The sequence below is a fragment of the Macaca mulatta genome, chromosome 10 (genome assembly GCF_049350105.2).
Source record: "Macaca mulatta isolate MMU2019108-1 chromosome 10, T2T-MMU8v2.0, whole genome shotgun sequence".
Taxonomy (NCBI): domain Eukaryota; kingdom Metazoa; phylum Chordata; class Mammalia; order Primates; family Cercopithecidae; genus Macaca; species Macaca mulatta.
Window position 1 is genome coordinate 98892731 of NC_133415.1, and position 15859 is coordinate 98908589.

General features: G+C 44.8%; 2 protein-coding genes and 1 pseudogene across 5 annotated transcripts in view; 2 read left to right on the plus strand and 1 right to left on the minus strand.

Moving 5' to 3' along the window:
• NCOA5 (nuclear receptor coactivator 5) overlaps nt 1-2326 on the minus strand; it is a 29980-nt gene extending 27654 nt beyond the window's left edge. For all 4 annotated transcript variants that reach the window (XM_015148849.3, XM_077948886.1, XM_015148850.3 and 1 more), the window contains exon 1: nt 2181-2326. The gene's annotated coding sequence lies outside the window, so the exon portion shown is untranslated. The remainder of the gene's footprint in view (nt 1-2180) is intronic.
• Nucleotides 1-15859, plus strand: part of CD40 (CD40 molecule) — a 245777-nt gene that overhangs the window by 203644 nt on the left and 26274 nt on the right. The gene's annotated exons all lie outside the window — the stretch shown is intronic.
• Nucleotides 11224-11872, plus strand: LOC107000381 (large ribosomal subunit protein eL13 pseudogene; annotated as a pseudogene).

Here is a 15859-nt window from a genome sequence, read left to right on the forward strand (position 1 = left end):
TAGGAGACTGATGGAGGAGAATTGCTTGAACCCGGGGGCCAAGATCGCGCCATTGCACTCCAGCCTGGGCAACAAGAGCAAAGCTCCATCTCAAAAAAACAAAAACAAAACAAACAAGTTGTTTTTTCTTAGCTCTCAAGCACTGGTAGATGAGTTTCCATTTGCTGAAGTTCTGAAACGGACGCCGGGCTTAAATCAAATTCTCAGAAATGTGAAGAAAATGACCTTAGCCTTACGTAAATTCTACATTGTGATCATACCAAGGTAACCCCAAAGAAACATGTTTTTAACGGGGAGATACATATATATACACACACACACATATATACACACACATATACACACATATACATATATATACACACACACACACACGTATTTTTACGCAGCCTTCGAGGGGAGGGGAAGAAAACTTGAATAAGCCTGAACTGACTGATCCGACTTTCCTGTCAATGAATTAAATTAAATCTGCTCTTACATTCACATAAACAGATCTTATGAACACACTACTAACTTACAAATAAGTTAATCTGTCAATGCCTCCTTTAAACTTGTGGTGTTCACAGGTATGCAACATTGAGCAAACTGAATCTAGAAAAACTTCTAATGAGCCCTGCAATATGGATTCGTTACATATTGTATATTCTACAAGGAAAATCGGTGTTTCTAAGTTTTAGGTTAAAAGATGTGTCAGAGGTTTCAAAGGCCATCTGAAGAGTGACAGATGAGCTCAAGGAAAGGCAAAGAAATTACAGTAAAGGAAGAAATAGATGTTAACAAATAGTCAAGTGATTTTTTAATATCCACAATGCAAAGCATGGGCTTAACTGGTTGCAAAAAGTCGACACCAAGTTAGTTTTCACACCCAGACTGACTCATAGAGAAAACATTAAATTAAGAGTTGTCAAAACTCACAAAAACTTCCCCACCATTTGTAGAAACATCTTTTTATGAGCCATCCATCAGGGGGCTATGACATCACAACGCTGTAACTGAGGCACACCGGGTGCACTTGAGTGACAGTTCTTGCAGTTCCCTGGGACTAACACTTTTAAGTCAACAATGAGAATAGTTTACAATAAGAAAGCTGTTACAGGGCATTCAGAGAATCTGCTTTGCCTCAGGGAAAAATTTTGTGCACGGGGTGCAAGGCAGAAGAACCACAATTAATCAGACACTCCTCGGGCAGCGTTTCCCAAAGTGTGGAACGCAGAATAATTTCAGGAGGAACAAGGACGCACTGTTTATTTCAACAGACAGATATTTATTTTTTATAAACATTAGAAAAATAACTGGCTTTCCAGTACCCGGTTTGTGATTGAAGTTGCCGCCTTAAATATATTTAAGGAGAAAAAAAGAGTCAGTTTGAATTTTTAAAAAAATGTAACATTTGGTGAATAGCAGTACAGATGGTCCACGGACATAAAGGTGCAACGCGAGACTGAAACGTGGGCAACGCCGTCCTAAGAAAAGCCCCTCGCCCGCTGGCGGGAAGCGGATAGTGCCCCGCGCCGGGAGCCTGGAAAGCCGGCCGGATCGGACGCTGGCGCTGAGCTACGTGGTAAACCCGGGCACAGTTCCTTTCCCCGTTCTCTGGGCCCGAGGTTCGCGCCTACAAAACGCGTGAGGTGTCACACGACAAGGAGACACCCCGAGAATGCGGTCAGGAGCCGCGAGGCGGTGACGGGGGACAGCGCTCCGTACACCGCTCGGCGCTGCACGCCTGGAGAACGCCCGGTGCCACGGACCGCCTTGGGGCCGGTTCGAATCCCGACTGCGCCACTGACTCGCTGAGGACCCGCGGGCGAGCGACTCCACTGTTTAGACAAGGGGGTGCGGGGCGTGCGGCTCAACCAGACAGAGAAGCCTTGAGGACTCCTAGTGACCGACCGTTCGTGCACAGACAGGCGGCTGCGATGCGACGCCGCCGACCTGCGTCCACCACAGAAAACCACAGGCCGCCTCGGCCGGCCGGGCCTGGGCCTGACGGGAACCGGAGAAGGCCGCGCCCCGCACCGGGCATGCGCAGCACCGCGCGCACCCGGAGAGGAGCCGAGGCCGTGGCCGCGCGTCGAGTGGGCCTTCCCGCCTCAGCCTCCCCGTCCGGCCAGGCCCCCCGCCCAACCGCCTGTCCGTCAGACCTACGTCTCGGCTGACGGCCACCGCTTCCCGGCACTCACCGCTACCAGCGCGGCGGGCTCCCGGCCGCTCCTTCGCCTCAGGCCCGCCGCTGCCGCCTCCGCGTCGGCCCACCTGCCCGCCGTAGGACAAAGGCGCCACCAACCGACCGGCGCGGGCACGAGGCAATGGCGGCCGGGCGGAGAGTGGAGATGGGGGCAGAGGACGCGCACGTAGCGGCAGGCGCGGCACTGTCGCAAGACCGCACGTGTTTACGGCAGGGCTGAGTTGGGGCGTCGATCTCCTTGGCAATGAGGGCCGGGAAGTGGCTCTCGGGCGGGAGTTGAGAACGCAAGGAGTTGCCTAGCAACAGCGTCCTAGGCTGAGGATGGGCCCCATGGTGGTCCCCCCAGCCCCCGCCCCAGAGTACTTTCCTTCTGTTTTCGGAGCACATTCCTTCCTCCCTAACTGTGGGAACAGAACATTCAAATCCCCAAATACCTTGATTTAGTCTTGCATAAAACTGAAAACAAAAACCCCAAATCCCTGTACACCCGTGTATTGGAGAATATATATATATATATATATAGTCCTGTAACCTCCGGATCACAAGGAACAAAGAGAGCAGAAAGGTAGAGAAAATGTTGTATTTAAATTTGTATTTAAATAGGCTCTGTACTCTTATTAGTTTCACTGACAAGCGGCAAAAGGTTTCTGGAGATATAGTCACAGGTTCTTCTTGAGTTATTTGTTCTTGGAATATTCGTTCAAACGTCAAAAATTTCCCAGAATGTAACTGTTTACCGTGAAGCCTGTAAAATGTTGTATTGTTCATTTCATCACAGGGAATGGGATTTGCTCACACAATAGTAAATGCACTCTATTAATCACAGCCGTAGCTATATGAATCAGGTACTCTTTTATTAGTGTTGGAAACGCCTCAAACTCCATGGGGTCTAGTTTTTCTCCTTGTGACTATTGCCTGCTAAGAAAAAATGGTGCCTGGGGAATTTAAACACTACAAGAAGCCAGATTTCTTTGACATCTACCCCCATGTTCACTCATTTATTCACTGAATGTTTATTACATACCTACTAGGTAGCCCTATACTTATTATATGCCTGCTTGTTAGGCACTATTCTGAGCAAATGCAGACCCTTCTCTGCTACCTTGGAGATTACAGTCTAGTGAAAGATAGCATTAGGCAAATAATCACACTTGAGTGTGTGATTGCAAACTGAGATAAACGCTGTGAAGGAAAGAAATAGGGATTCTCAGTGGGTGTAACTAGAACTTTACTCACAGGCAAAGTGGGTTATTCCAATTCCCACTTTATAAGACTGTATGAAATTAGAAATAAAGGCATAAAGTCTGTCAAATAATGGATACCCAACAAATGTTCATTCTTATTCCTTCCCCTCCAATATAGATCCTAATACTATGAAAATTTAAGAAGAATCATATTAATTAGATGATTAAGATAACCAAGCTTAGGGAAAAATGTTGGTTTAGAGATGATTGGCAGTACCTCAAGTGGGTAGTGGACTTTAGCCAAAAGATGTATTCAGTGACTTGTGTAGTAAGCGTTTAAAGAGTGTTTTCTATACACTTGGTTTTGTGGAGAGTAGAGGGTAAGGTAGACAAAATCCTTGTGCTTAGGGAGCTCATGGCCTATTAGGGAATACAAGCAATAAACAAATGATAATATATAATGTTTGATGAGTATTTTTGATAGAAGAGCAAGTTAATTTTATGAAGAAAGATTCTTGTATGGAGGCAGGTGCTCAGGACTTGGTGACTTCTCATTTAGATGTTTGCTTTACATAATAGGTAACATCTATTGTGTGCCTACCATGTGCTGAATCCTTTACAAATATCATCTCATTTAATCCTCACAATAACCCTATAATATACATACTATATTCCTATTTTACAGATGTGGCAATTGAGGCCAGTTAATTTGCTTATGGTCCCACAGACAGTATGTGGCATGGCCAGACTCAAACCTGTGCGGCCTGATGCCCAAACATGCTATTTTAACCACAAGTGATATTGTCTTCTGGGATGAGAAGTTCCCTTCCAAGTCAAGGGGTACCTGATTGGTGTATAAGCCTCTAACCCTTCAGAGGTGGGCACCAAAGTTTGACCAGTGGGTAAAATGAAAGTCTGCTATGATGGAGGCCGTCTGATTTCTGTCAGATGGATCTTTGAGCTCACTGGCTCTTAAAATTTGGTGTACAGTGGGTTACCCCTTACTGTAAGGGAAGAAAGGTATAGTTTAATGTGTGGCCAGTACTAAAGAAAGATTGTGTGTTTCCTAGAACATATGAAAACTTGGCCTTGTGATTTACAGGACAGCCAGGAGAGGGCAATTAGCAATTCCACTCAAACAGCAAACTGGAGGGGGCAGCATTTGGTGCTTAGCAAATACCTGTTGAATGAAGAAAAAAAAAATTAAGAAAGGAAGAGTAAATTCAATACCATATTCAATAGTGGAGAAATTTTTTTTTTGAGATATCAATTTGGTTTTATTTTAATCTGGTATTTTTCTTAGTATTTCAGACTGCTTTATAGGATGAAGCCAGACACGTTTAGGGTAATTAAGTGATGATTAAAAAATATCTAGGCAATGGGCTCAGGAATATCCCAGGAGGGAGAGCCAGAGGGCCTATGGTAAAGAAAACATGTATTTTTTTTTTTTAAGACAAGATTACTGCAGAGAATCAGAAAGTAAGATCAGAAGGCAATCTTGAGTAAAACCCCTTCCATTTCGACAAATGCAAGGCATAATATAGCCTCTTAAAATTTTATTTTTGATTTTTAAAAATTAATTAATTAATTAATAGAGTCTCACTCTGTCAAGGCAATCAAGCCTTGACCTTCCAGGCTCAAGTGATCCTCCCACCTCTGTCTCCTGAGTAGTTGGGACTACAGGCATGTGCCACCATGCCGGGCTTTTTTGGGTAATTTTTGTACAGGGTTTCATCATGTTGCCCAGGCTCGTCTCAAACTCCTGGGTTCAAGTCATCCTCCCTCTCGGCTTCCCAAAGTGGTAGGATTACAGGCGTGAGCTACCCCACCAAATCTCACTTTTGTATTGGTGATGAACAGGCTGGCATAAAGACCTATTCTAAACACCAGCAGCACTCAGATGCAGCCTGAGTTTGCAAAAACACTTTCAGGAATACTTTGCATATCATCTGACACGACCCAAGAGAGGAGAAACCTGTACTTAAGAGTGGCTGCGGCCGGGCGCGGTGGCTCAAGCCTGTAATCCCAGCACTTTGGGAGGCCGAGACGGGCGGATCACGAGGTCAGGAGATCGAGATCATCCTGGCTAACACGGTGAAACCCCGTCTCTATTAAAAAAATACAAAAAACTAGCCGGGCGAGGTGGCGGGCGCCTGTAGTCCCAGCTACTCGGGAGGCTGAGGCAGGAGAATGGCGTAAACCCGGGAGGCGGAGCTTGCAGTGAGCCGAGATGCGGTCACTGCACTCCAGCCTGGGCGACAGAGCGAGATTCCGTCTCAAAAAAAAAAAAAAAAAAAAAAAAAAAAAAAAAAAAAAGAGTGGCTGCTTTGGTGACAGAAGTCAGAATAGAGGTTAACTCTGGGGGCATAGATTGGGGAGGAGCTTGAAGGAAATTTCAGGGAGATGGAAATGTTCTATATCTTGATCCCATAGTGGTTACGTGAAATATACACACAGGTAAATGTTTATAGAGTCATGTGTTTAAAATTGTGCTTTTTTTTTTTTTTTTTTTTTTTTTGAGACGGAGTCTCGCTCTGTCGCCCAGGCTGGAGTGCAGTGGCCGCATCTCAGCTCACTGCAAGCTCCGCCTCCTGGGTCTACGCCATTCTCCTGCCTCAGCCTCCGGAGTAGCTGGGACTACAGGCGCCCGCCACCTCACCCGGCTAGTTTTTTGTATTTTTTAGTAGAGACGGGGTTTCACCGTATTTAGCCAGGCTGGTCTCGATCTCCTGACCTTGTGATCCGCCCGTCTCGGCCTCCCAAAGTGCTGGGATTACAGGCTTGAGCCACCGCGCCCGGCCAAAATTGTGCATTTTACTGTATGTAAAGTATACGTCAATAAAAATTTCATTAGAAGAAAAAAGATGAAGATTTTGAAATCAAAATGATTTGGGTTCAAATCATAGCTCTGTCCCTTAATATAGCTATGTGAGTTTGGGTCTTCTTTCGTACATTTGATATGTATTGAGTACCTCCTAGGTTTACCATGCTAGACACAAAGGACACAGCAGTTAACAAGAAAGTGATGGTCCGTGCTTTCACAGAGCTTCAACCAAGCCACGGGTACCTGTCTTGAGAATAGTGATACTAACACTTTCCTCATGAGGTAATTGTGAGGATTAAGTGAAATCATGCATGTGAAGTTCCTGGAATATAGTTGATGCTCAAAAACAAACAAGCCCAAACATCTTATTTTTTTATTTTTTTGAGACAGAGTCTTGCTCTGTCGCCCAGGCTGGAGTGCAGTGGCATGATCTCGGCTCACTGCACACTCCGCCTGCCGGGTTCACGCCATTCTCCTGCCTCGGCCTCCTGAGTAGCTGGGACTACAAGCGCCCACCACCACACCAGGCTAATTTTTTGTATTTTTAGTAGAGATGGGGTTTCACCATGTTAGCTAGGATGGTCTCCATCTCCTGACCTTGTAATCCGCCCACCGCGGCCTCCCAAAGTGCTGGGATTACAGGTGTCAGCCCACCGTGCCCAGCCTCCAATCATCTTATAGAGTGTGAGGAACCTGATGTTTAGGTTAAGTGACTTATCTAAAGCCATACATTTACTAAGAAGTCAAGTGGAAACTAGAACTCAGAACCCAAGTCTTCATTCAAAGTCCTATATTTTTTCAATTACAACCACATTTTCCTGTTACATCTTTCATTTGTATGAAAGGAAAACACTTTACATCCTGTGCACTATGGCTAATGTTTATAAAGATCCCTGAGTGACACTGAGGTAGAGTTGTCAGATTTAATAAATACAAGTAAAATAAACTAAACATTTTGGGCCGGATATGGTGCCTTATTCATATAATTCCAGCACTTTGGGAGGCCAAGGCAGGAGAACTGGTTAAGCCCAGGAGTTTGAGGCCAGCCTGAGCAACACAGAGGGACCCCTGGCTCTACAAAACATAAAAAAACTAGCCGGATGTGGTGGCATGCACCTGTAGTCCCAGCTACTCAGAAGTCTGAGGTGGGAGGATTGTTCGAGCCTGGGAGGTTGGGGCTGCAGTGAGCCATGATCGCGCAACTGCACTGCAGCCTGAGTGACAGAGTGAGAACCTGTCTCAAAATAAATAAATAAACAAAAATTACATTTTTAAAAAAGTATGCCCCATGCAATATTTTGGACATATTTATACTAAAAAATTATTTATTGATTTTCTAAAATTAAAATTTAACTGGATGTCCTGTATTTTTATCTGGCAACTGTACACTGAAAGAATCATTGAATTTTAAATAGATGTTTCTTCATTAGAAGCGATCTTAGTTTCTTTTTTTTTTTTTTTTTTTGAAACGGAGTCTCGCTCTGCCGCCCAGGCTGGAGTGCAGTGGCCGGATCTCAGCTCACTGCAAGCTCTGCCTCCCGGGTTCACGCCATTCTCCTGCCTCAGCCTCCCGAGTAGCTGGGACTACAGGCGCCCGGCACCTCGCCCGGCTAGCTTTTTGTATTTTTTTAATAGAGACGGGGTTTCACCGTGTTAGCCAGGATGGTCTCGATCTCCTGACCTCGTGATCCACCCATCTCGGCCTCCCAAAGTGCTGGGATTACAGGCTTGAGCCACCGCGCCCGGCCAGAAGCGATCTTAGTTTCTAACAGATTCAGGTAAAGAAAAAGACTGAAAAACACTTAGAGGTTGAGGTGCTTGTTTCTTTTCTTTTTTTTTAATTTTTGAGACAGGGTCTCCCTCTGTCACCCAGGCTGGAGTGCAATGACATGATCAGGGCTCACTGCAGCCTCAACCTCCTGAGCGCAGGTGATTCTCCCATCTCAGCCTCCTGAGCAGCTGGGACCACAGGCACACACCACTAGGCCTGGCTAATTTTTGTATTTTTTTGTAGAGATGTGGTTTCATCATGTTGCCTAGGCTGGTCTCACACTCCTGGGCTCAAGTAAGCCTGCTTCCTTGGCCTCCCAACATGTTGGGATTACAGTTGTGAGCCACTGTACCTGGTCTGGTATCTCTTAATTTAAGTTTTTAATTATTATTTTTCTGGTTACATATACAGGGACAGAGATTCTGTGACCCAACTTCATCTTGCCATCTTTACCCAGAACTTTCACATTACCTCATTTACACAGAAACCCTGTGTGATGAATGCTAAATGATTTAAACTTTAAACATTCCTTAACATTTCAAACATACATCAACATACATACCTTTCTACTCACCACTGTGATTAAACAAATGTAAACGCTTTTGCTAACGTGCTTTAGAAATGAAGTAATATAAAAGCTGGCTGGACGCAGTGGCCCACACCTGTAATCCCAGCACTTTGGGAGGCCAAGGCAGGTGGATCACCTGAGATCAGGAGTTCGAGACCAGCCTGGCCAAAATGGTGAAACCCTGTCTCTACTAAAAATACAAAAATTAGCCTGGCATGGTGGCGTCTGCCTGTAATCCCAGCTACTCAGGAGGCTGAGGTAGGAGAATTGCTTGAACCTGGGAGGTGGAGGTTGCAGTGAGCCGAGATTGCACCATTGCACTCCAGCCTGGGCAACAACAGAAAAACTCTGTCTCAAACAAACAAACAAAAAACAGCTAAGACACTTCTATCACCCTCATCTCCCTCCAGGTAATCACTCCCCTGAAATACATTCCCATGTATATTTTGTACTTTTAATTTAATTTTATTTTTAACAGACAGAGTCTCACTCTGTTGCTTAGGCGGGAGTTCAGTGGTGCTCTTGCTTACTGCGGCAGCCTCCCTAGCCGCCCAAGTAGCTAGGACTACAGGTACACACCACCATGTCTGGCTAATTTTAAAAATTGTTTTTTTGTAGAGACAGGGTCTTGCTATGTTACCCAGGCTGGCCTCAAACTCCTGGCCACAAGGGATCCTCTCACCTTGACTTCCCAAAGCACTGGAATTACAGGCATGAGCCCAGTTATAGAGTGCCCAGCCTATATTTTGTACTTTTATCATAAAAGATATATCCATAAACTGTATAGTGTTGTTTAATAGTGTTTAGGCACAGTTTATATATCCTCTTATGACTTTTTTAAAAAACTGTACTAGGTTTTTAAGATTTAAGTGTGTTGAAACATGTAACTAGTTTACTGGTTCTTAAAGCGTAGTCCCTGGACCAGCAGCATCAGCAACATCTGATAATTTGTTAGAAATGCAAATTTCCACTGAATGAATCAGAAACTCTAGGGGTAGGACCCAGTCATATGTCCTTTACCAAGCCCTTCTGATGATTTCGATATACCCTGAAGTTTGAGAACTACTGCTCTACTGTATTTATTTTATTTGTTGTCTAGTATTGTGTTGTATGAATCAGCCACAGTTTATGTATCTGTACTAAGGAAGTTAGGTTTTTGTTTTGTTTTGATTTTTGTTATTGTTGTTGTTTTTGAGACGGAGTTTCGCTCTGTTGCCCAGGCTGGAATACAGTGGCGCGATCTCAGGTCACTGCAATCTGTGTCTCCTGGATTTAAGTGATTCTCCCGCCTCAGCCTCTTGAGTAGCTGGGATTACAGGCGCCTGCCACCACGCCAAGCTAATTTTTCTATTTTTAATGGAGATGGGGGTTTCACCATGTTGGCCAGGCTGGTCTCGAACTCCTGACATCAAGTGAGCCACCTGCCTTGGCCTCCCAAAGTGCTAGGGTTACAGGTGTGAGCCACCACGCCCTGCCCTGCTTCTTTTTACAAATGGTGCTGCGTTGAACCTGCTAGTGCATATCTCCTTGGGTACCCATTTCAGAGCTTTCCAGGATACTCATTTAGGAGTGGAATTGCTATCTTTGTAGTAGATCACATTTTAAACTTTACAAGATTTAGCAAGATTACTCGCCAAAGAAGTATTATTTAAAGAAGTATATTCCTGCCAGCAGTGTGTAAGTACCATTTGTAAATTTCCTTGCCAACTTTTGATATTTTCAGACTTTATTCATTTATTTATTTTTGACTACGATGATGGCTGTGAATGATATATTTGTGGATTTCATTTTAATTTTCTTGAATTGAGCGATATTCAGCACCTTATCCTACAGCTATCCAGGTTTCTTTCTTTGTGAATTGCCTGTTCACATTTCTGGCCCATTTTTCCATTAGGTTTACCTATGGTTTTAAAAAATTCGTTCATAAGAGTTCTTTACGTATTCTGGATACTGATCTTGTGTCCGGATTGAGTCTTCTCTCTGTGGTTTGTCATTTTACTTTGTTAATAGTGTCTTGTCATTCAAAAGTCTTAAATTTTAATTAAAATGTTTCAACGTTCCTCTTTATGGTTCCTATGTAGTGTCTTGTTTAAGAACGCCTTTCCCAGTGTCATATAGATAGTCTCCTTGGTAAATACTACCATGATGTCAATTTGGTAGATGAATCAACTGAGGCACTGAGAACTTAAATGACATGCTCAGGGTCACAGACCACTGGAGATGAGTGACTTGAGCTTTTGGTCCCTGGGTTGCACTGCACAGTTTCAGGACTTTTTGCCATCCTGTTCTCCGGTTTGTTTCACGAGAACTCTTGTCAACCTTTTTCTGTAGGTAGAGAGGGTGTGCAGAGCTCAGAAAGGATGCAGGTTTGGTGCAGTTTTTATTTACTCCATAATGAAGCACCCGTAATGAAGCACCTGGCTCTAGACTTTATGATTTTTAAAAAGATTTAAATTATTTCAAATAATTTCAGATTTACAGAAAAGTTTCAAAAAATAGGATAAAGAATTATCGGCCCAGCATAGTGGCTCACGCCTGTATTTTCAGCACTTTGGGACGCTGAAGTGGGTGGATCACTTGAGACCAGGAGTTTGAGATCAGACTGGACAACAAAGTGAGACCCCCGTCTCTACAAAACAAACAAATAAAATTACCCAGGTGTTGCTTCCGCTTGGCTGTTTTCCTGCACAGGAGGGCGGTAGGCACCCATGGCGCCCAGCCGGAATGGCATGATCTTGAAGCCCCACTTTCGCAAGGACTGGCAGCGGCGCATGGCCACGTGGTTCAGCCAGCAGGCGCCGAAGATCCGCAGAGTCAGGGCCGTACAAGCCGAGGCGCGCCGCATGGCATCCGGGCCCAGCCAGCCCATCGTGAGTCGGTAGCACACGGAGGCAAGCGTAGGCCGGGGCTTCAGCCTGAAGGAGCTCAGGGTGGCCGGCATTCACAAGAAGGTGGCCCGGATCATTGGCATTTTTGTGGATCCGAGGAGGTGGAACAAGTCCACTGCTGTCCCTGCAGGCCAATGTACAGCGGCTGAAGGAGTACCTCTCCAAACGCACTTTCTTCCTCAGGAAGCCCTCGGCCCCCCAAGAAGGGAGACAGTTCTGCTGAAGAACTGAAACTGGCCGCTCAACTGACAGGACCGGTCATGCCCACCCAGAATGTCTACAAGAAGGAGAAAGCTCGAGTCGTCACTGAGGAGGAGAAGAATGTCAAAGCCTTGGCTAGTCTCCGCATGGCCTGTGCCAATGCCTGGATTTTCGGCATATGGGCAAAAAGAGCCAAGGAAGCTGCAGAACAGAATGTTGAAAGAAAAAATAAAGCCCTCTTGGGGACTTGAGATAAAAAAGAAAAAAAAATTACCCAGGTCTGGTGCGCACCTGTAGTCCCGGCTACTCGGGAGGCTGAGGCAGAAGAATTGCTTGAGTCCAGGAGATTGAGGCTGGGCTGAGCCATGATTGCACACTGTACTCCAGCAGGGGTGACAGAGTGAGACCCTGTCGAGATAGAAAAGGAGGGGGAGGGGAGGGGGAGGGGAGGGGGAGAGGGAGGGGGAGGGGGAGGGGAGGGGGAGGGAGAGGGGAGGCCGGGTGCAGTGGCTCACGCCTGTAATCCCAGCACTTTGGGAAACCGAGGTGGGTGGATCAGAAGGTCAGGAGTTTGAGACCAGCCTGGCCAACATAGTGAAACCCCGTCTCTACTAAAAAAAAAAACAAAAAAATACAAGGACTAGCTAGGCGTGGTGCTGTGCGCCTGTAATCCCAGCTACTCGTGAGGCTGAGGCAGGAGAATTGCTTGAAGCTGGGAGGCGGAGGTTGCACTGAGCCAAAATTGCACCATTGCACTCCAGCCTGGGCAATAGAGTGAGACTCCGTCTAAAAATAAAATAAATTAAAAAAGAATTTTTGAATGTCCTTCACACAGATTCCCCAAATGAACATTTCAGTTTGTTCTATGACTCCCCTTCTACCCATCTCTTTCTGTTCCCCTCTCTCTGACTCTTGCCTAATCTACAGACTTCATATGCATTTCACAAATGGTCCCCGTAATGTTCTTCAGAGCAAAAAAAACAGTGTTTTTTTCCTAGTCCAGGATCCAATCTAGGATACATGTTGCCTTTAGTTTTCAAGTCTCTTGAGTCTCCTTTAATCTACAACAGTTCTTCAGTCTTTTTTGTCTTTCATGACCTTGACATTTTTGAAGAGTACAGGCCATTTATTTTATAGAATGTTCCTCTTTGGGGCTTGTCTGATGTTTATTCATTGTTAGATTCAGGTTATACATCTTTGGCAGGAGTGTGCAGAAGTGATGTTGTGTCCTTCTCAGCCAGTGTTTGTTCTAAACCCTTTTGACTAGAACCCCCTGAAGCATTATGTGCATAGATGCATTTTTTTTTTCCAGGCAAAGGGATTAAAATCTCTTATATACAATTCTCAGAGGGCTTACACGACCTAGTAAGAGCCAAGACATGGCCGGGCGCGGTGGCTCATGCCTGTAATCCTAGCACTTTGAGAGGCCGAGGCGGGTGGATCACCTGAGGTCAGGAGTTCAAGGCCAGCCTAGCCAACATGGTGAAACCCTGTCTCTACTAGAAATAGAAAAATTAGCCAGGCGTGTTGGCATGTGCCTGTAATCCCAGCTACTCGGGAAGCTGAGGCAGGAGAATCGCGTGAACCCTGGAGGCAGAGGTTGCTGTGACCTGAGATAGCGCCGTTGCACTCCAGCCTGGGCGACAAGAGTGAAACTCTGTCAAAAAGAAAAAAGCCAAGACATTCCACATTTGTCCTTGCAGGTCTTGGTGGAAGTCCTTGGTTAATAGGGCCGTCTGAAAGAGGCTAGGAGACAGGCACCGAGAGTGGGGGAGAAGAGGTTTCTGCATCACTTTACAGGCTCCACGACCTTCTGGGACCTGCCTGTGCTGCCCCAGGGAATTTATCTAGTGTGCCATGCAAACAGATATCCCACCCTCCAGCTTCCTTGGCCCAAGTTTATTGAGGGAATTTACCATTTATGAAGTCTTGGTGGATCAGAACATAAATGGTGGAATCTGGATGGTCTATGTTCACTTCTTTCTCCACCACTTCCTAGCTGGGAGAGCTTTGGCTTTAACCTTCCTGCATCTCACTTCCTTCATCTGTAAAAGGCATGTAAGAATAGTCAGAAGGTCAGGATGAAGTAAGCTAAGTTAAATGAGGTAGCACATATCACTCTTAGAATCATGCCTGGCTCATCGTGTGGGCTCATTAGCTCATAGATCTCACCTTCTTTAGGTTCACTTGATGACATCACACTTTGTGTCTTCCTATAGATTTGCTTGTGCTATTTGTTAGACCATTCCTAGAAAGCAGAGGCCCTTGGGTTTTCATGGGCTACTCTGTTGACAGAGGGAATAAATTTCACTGATCATTGAGTGATCATTGAATTCTGGTCGCCTAGGACATTGGAGTGGGGGTGGAGGGGACTTTGTTGAGACCATATCACAAATTTCTGGAGAGCCCAGTAGAACTAATACCTTCTCAAAGCAAGATTCTGTAAAACACAGTGAATCAGAATGGAACTTCACATACTTGACAAGCTCTGTTGTATGCTGATAGAGGTGGTTCAGAGAGTTGTTGAAAGACTACCCTAAAGTCCCTCCCAGCCAGTAGAGAGCTTCTTTGGCAGGGTTACCTGGCTTGAAGCCCAGCCTTGGTGACAACTACCATGTCAGTATAGCTCTGTACAACTGTGGTAGTCAGAATAATGACTCCCTGAAGAAGTCCACGCCCTGATCTCTGGAACCTGTGAATATGTCACCTTACACGGCAACAAGAACTTTGCAGATGTCATTGATCTTGAGATGGGGAGATAGTCCTAGATTACTTAGGTGCACTCAATGTAATCACAAGAGTTCTTATAAGATGGAAGTAGGAGGCTCAGAATCAGAGAACATGTGATGACAGAAGAAGAGGAGGGAGGGAAGGAAGGAGGCATGGGCCAGAGAAGAGAAAGATGCTACACTGCTGGCTTTGAAGACAGAAGATGGGGCCACGAGCCAAGGAAAGCAGGTGGCTCCTAGAAGCTGGAAAAGGCAAGAAAACAGATTCTCCCCCAGGCCCCCCAGTCCTGATCCATTTTTGACTTTGGACTTTCTTCTCTCCAGAAGACTAAATAAATACATGTTTTCCTTTCCTAATTTTACCATGACTTTCTTTTTTCCCTTTTGATAATTAAATCTTTAACCCAATTAAAGTCAGTTTTGATGCATGATGTCATGGGTAGGTGTAATTAGATTCTTTCTCCCTTTTAATAATTAAAACTTTAATCCAATTAAAATCAGGTTTTTTTTTTTTTTTTGGTGATTTGTTTTGTTTTGTTTTGTTTTTTTGAAACAGAGTCTCGCTGTTGCCCAGGCTGGAGTGCAGTGGCACGATCTCAGCTCACTGCAACCTCTGCCTCCCGGGTTCAAGCAATTCTCCTGCCTCAGCCTCCCAAGTAGCTGGGACTACAGGCACACACCACCACACCCAGCTAATTTTTTTTTCTGTTTTAGTAAAGATGGAGTTTTACCGTGCCCAGGCTGGTCTCGAACTCCTGAGCTCAGGCAATCTGCCCGGCTTGGCCTCCCAAAGTGTTAGGATTACAAGCGTGAGCCACCGAGCCCAGCCTAAAATCAGTTTTGATGCATGATGCCCTAAGTAAGTGTAATTAGATTATCTCTTTCTTCAAATAATACTGCTCAACCATTTTTGTGTTTCTTATTTACCATATACATTATTTTCTACAGGAGGATCAAGTTCAGGGATACCAATTGTTTATATAGCTGTCTCTTTTTGAGGCATTCTGTACTGTTTCAATTATGTTACTCTAGATGGAATGTATTTAGATATTCTGTTTCCAGAAGCCATGTAAAGTATACTTGTGAAAATATTTAAAGATAATTATCTTTAATGTAGGTAAGCGAATCTTGTTTGTGCTACTCAAATGACCAGATTCATCTGATTAATGCCCTCCTTCACCTGAAATTCAAAGGATCCATTTTCCAATTTGCCTACAAGTGTTGTGGTATGTAAATAGAATGTGACTCTAATAATCATACAGAAAGGTAAAGGAAAATGTCAGAGTCAGGCAGGTCAGCTGAGTTGGTGGCTCACTGTTTCCTGAAGTTTTTTATTCATTGAGTCCAGGGTAGAACTTGAGAATATTTATTTATTTATTTTTTAAAAAAACTCTCTGAGGTTTGCAAATCACTGGGCTGGTTTACAAATTAAAACTGCAGAGATAAACTACCTAAAAGCTATTTTCCACGTGTCACCAATTTTCAGGGTCCCTCACAAATAACCCAAAT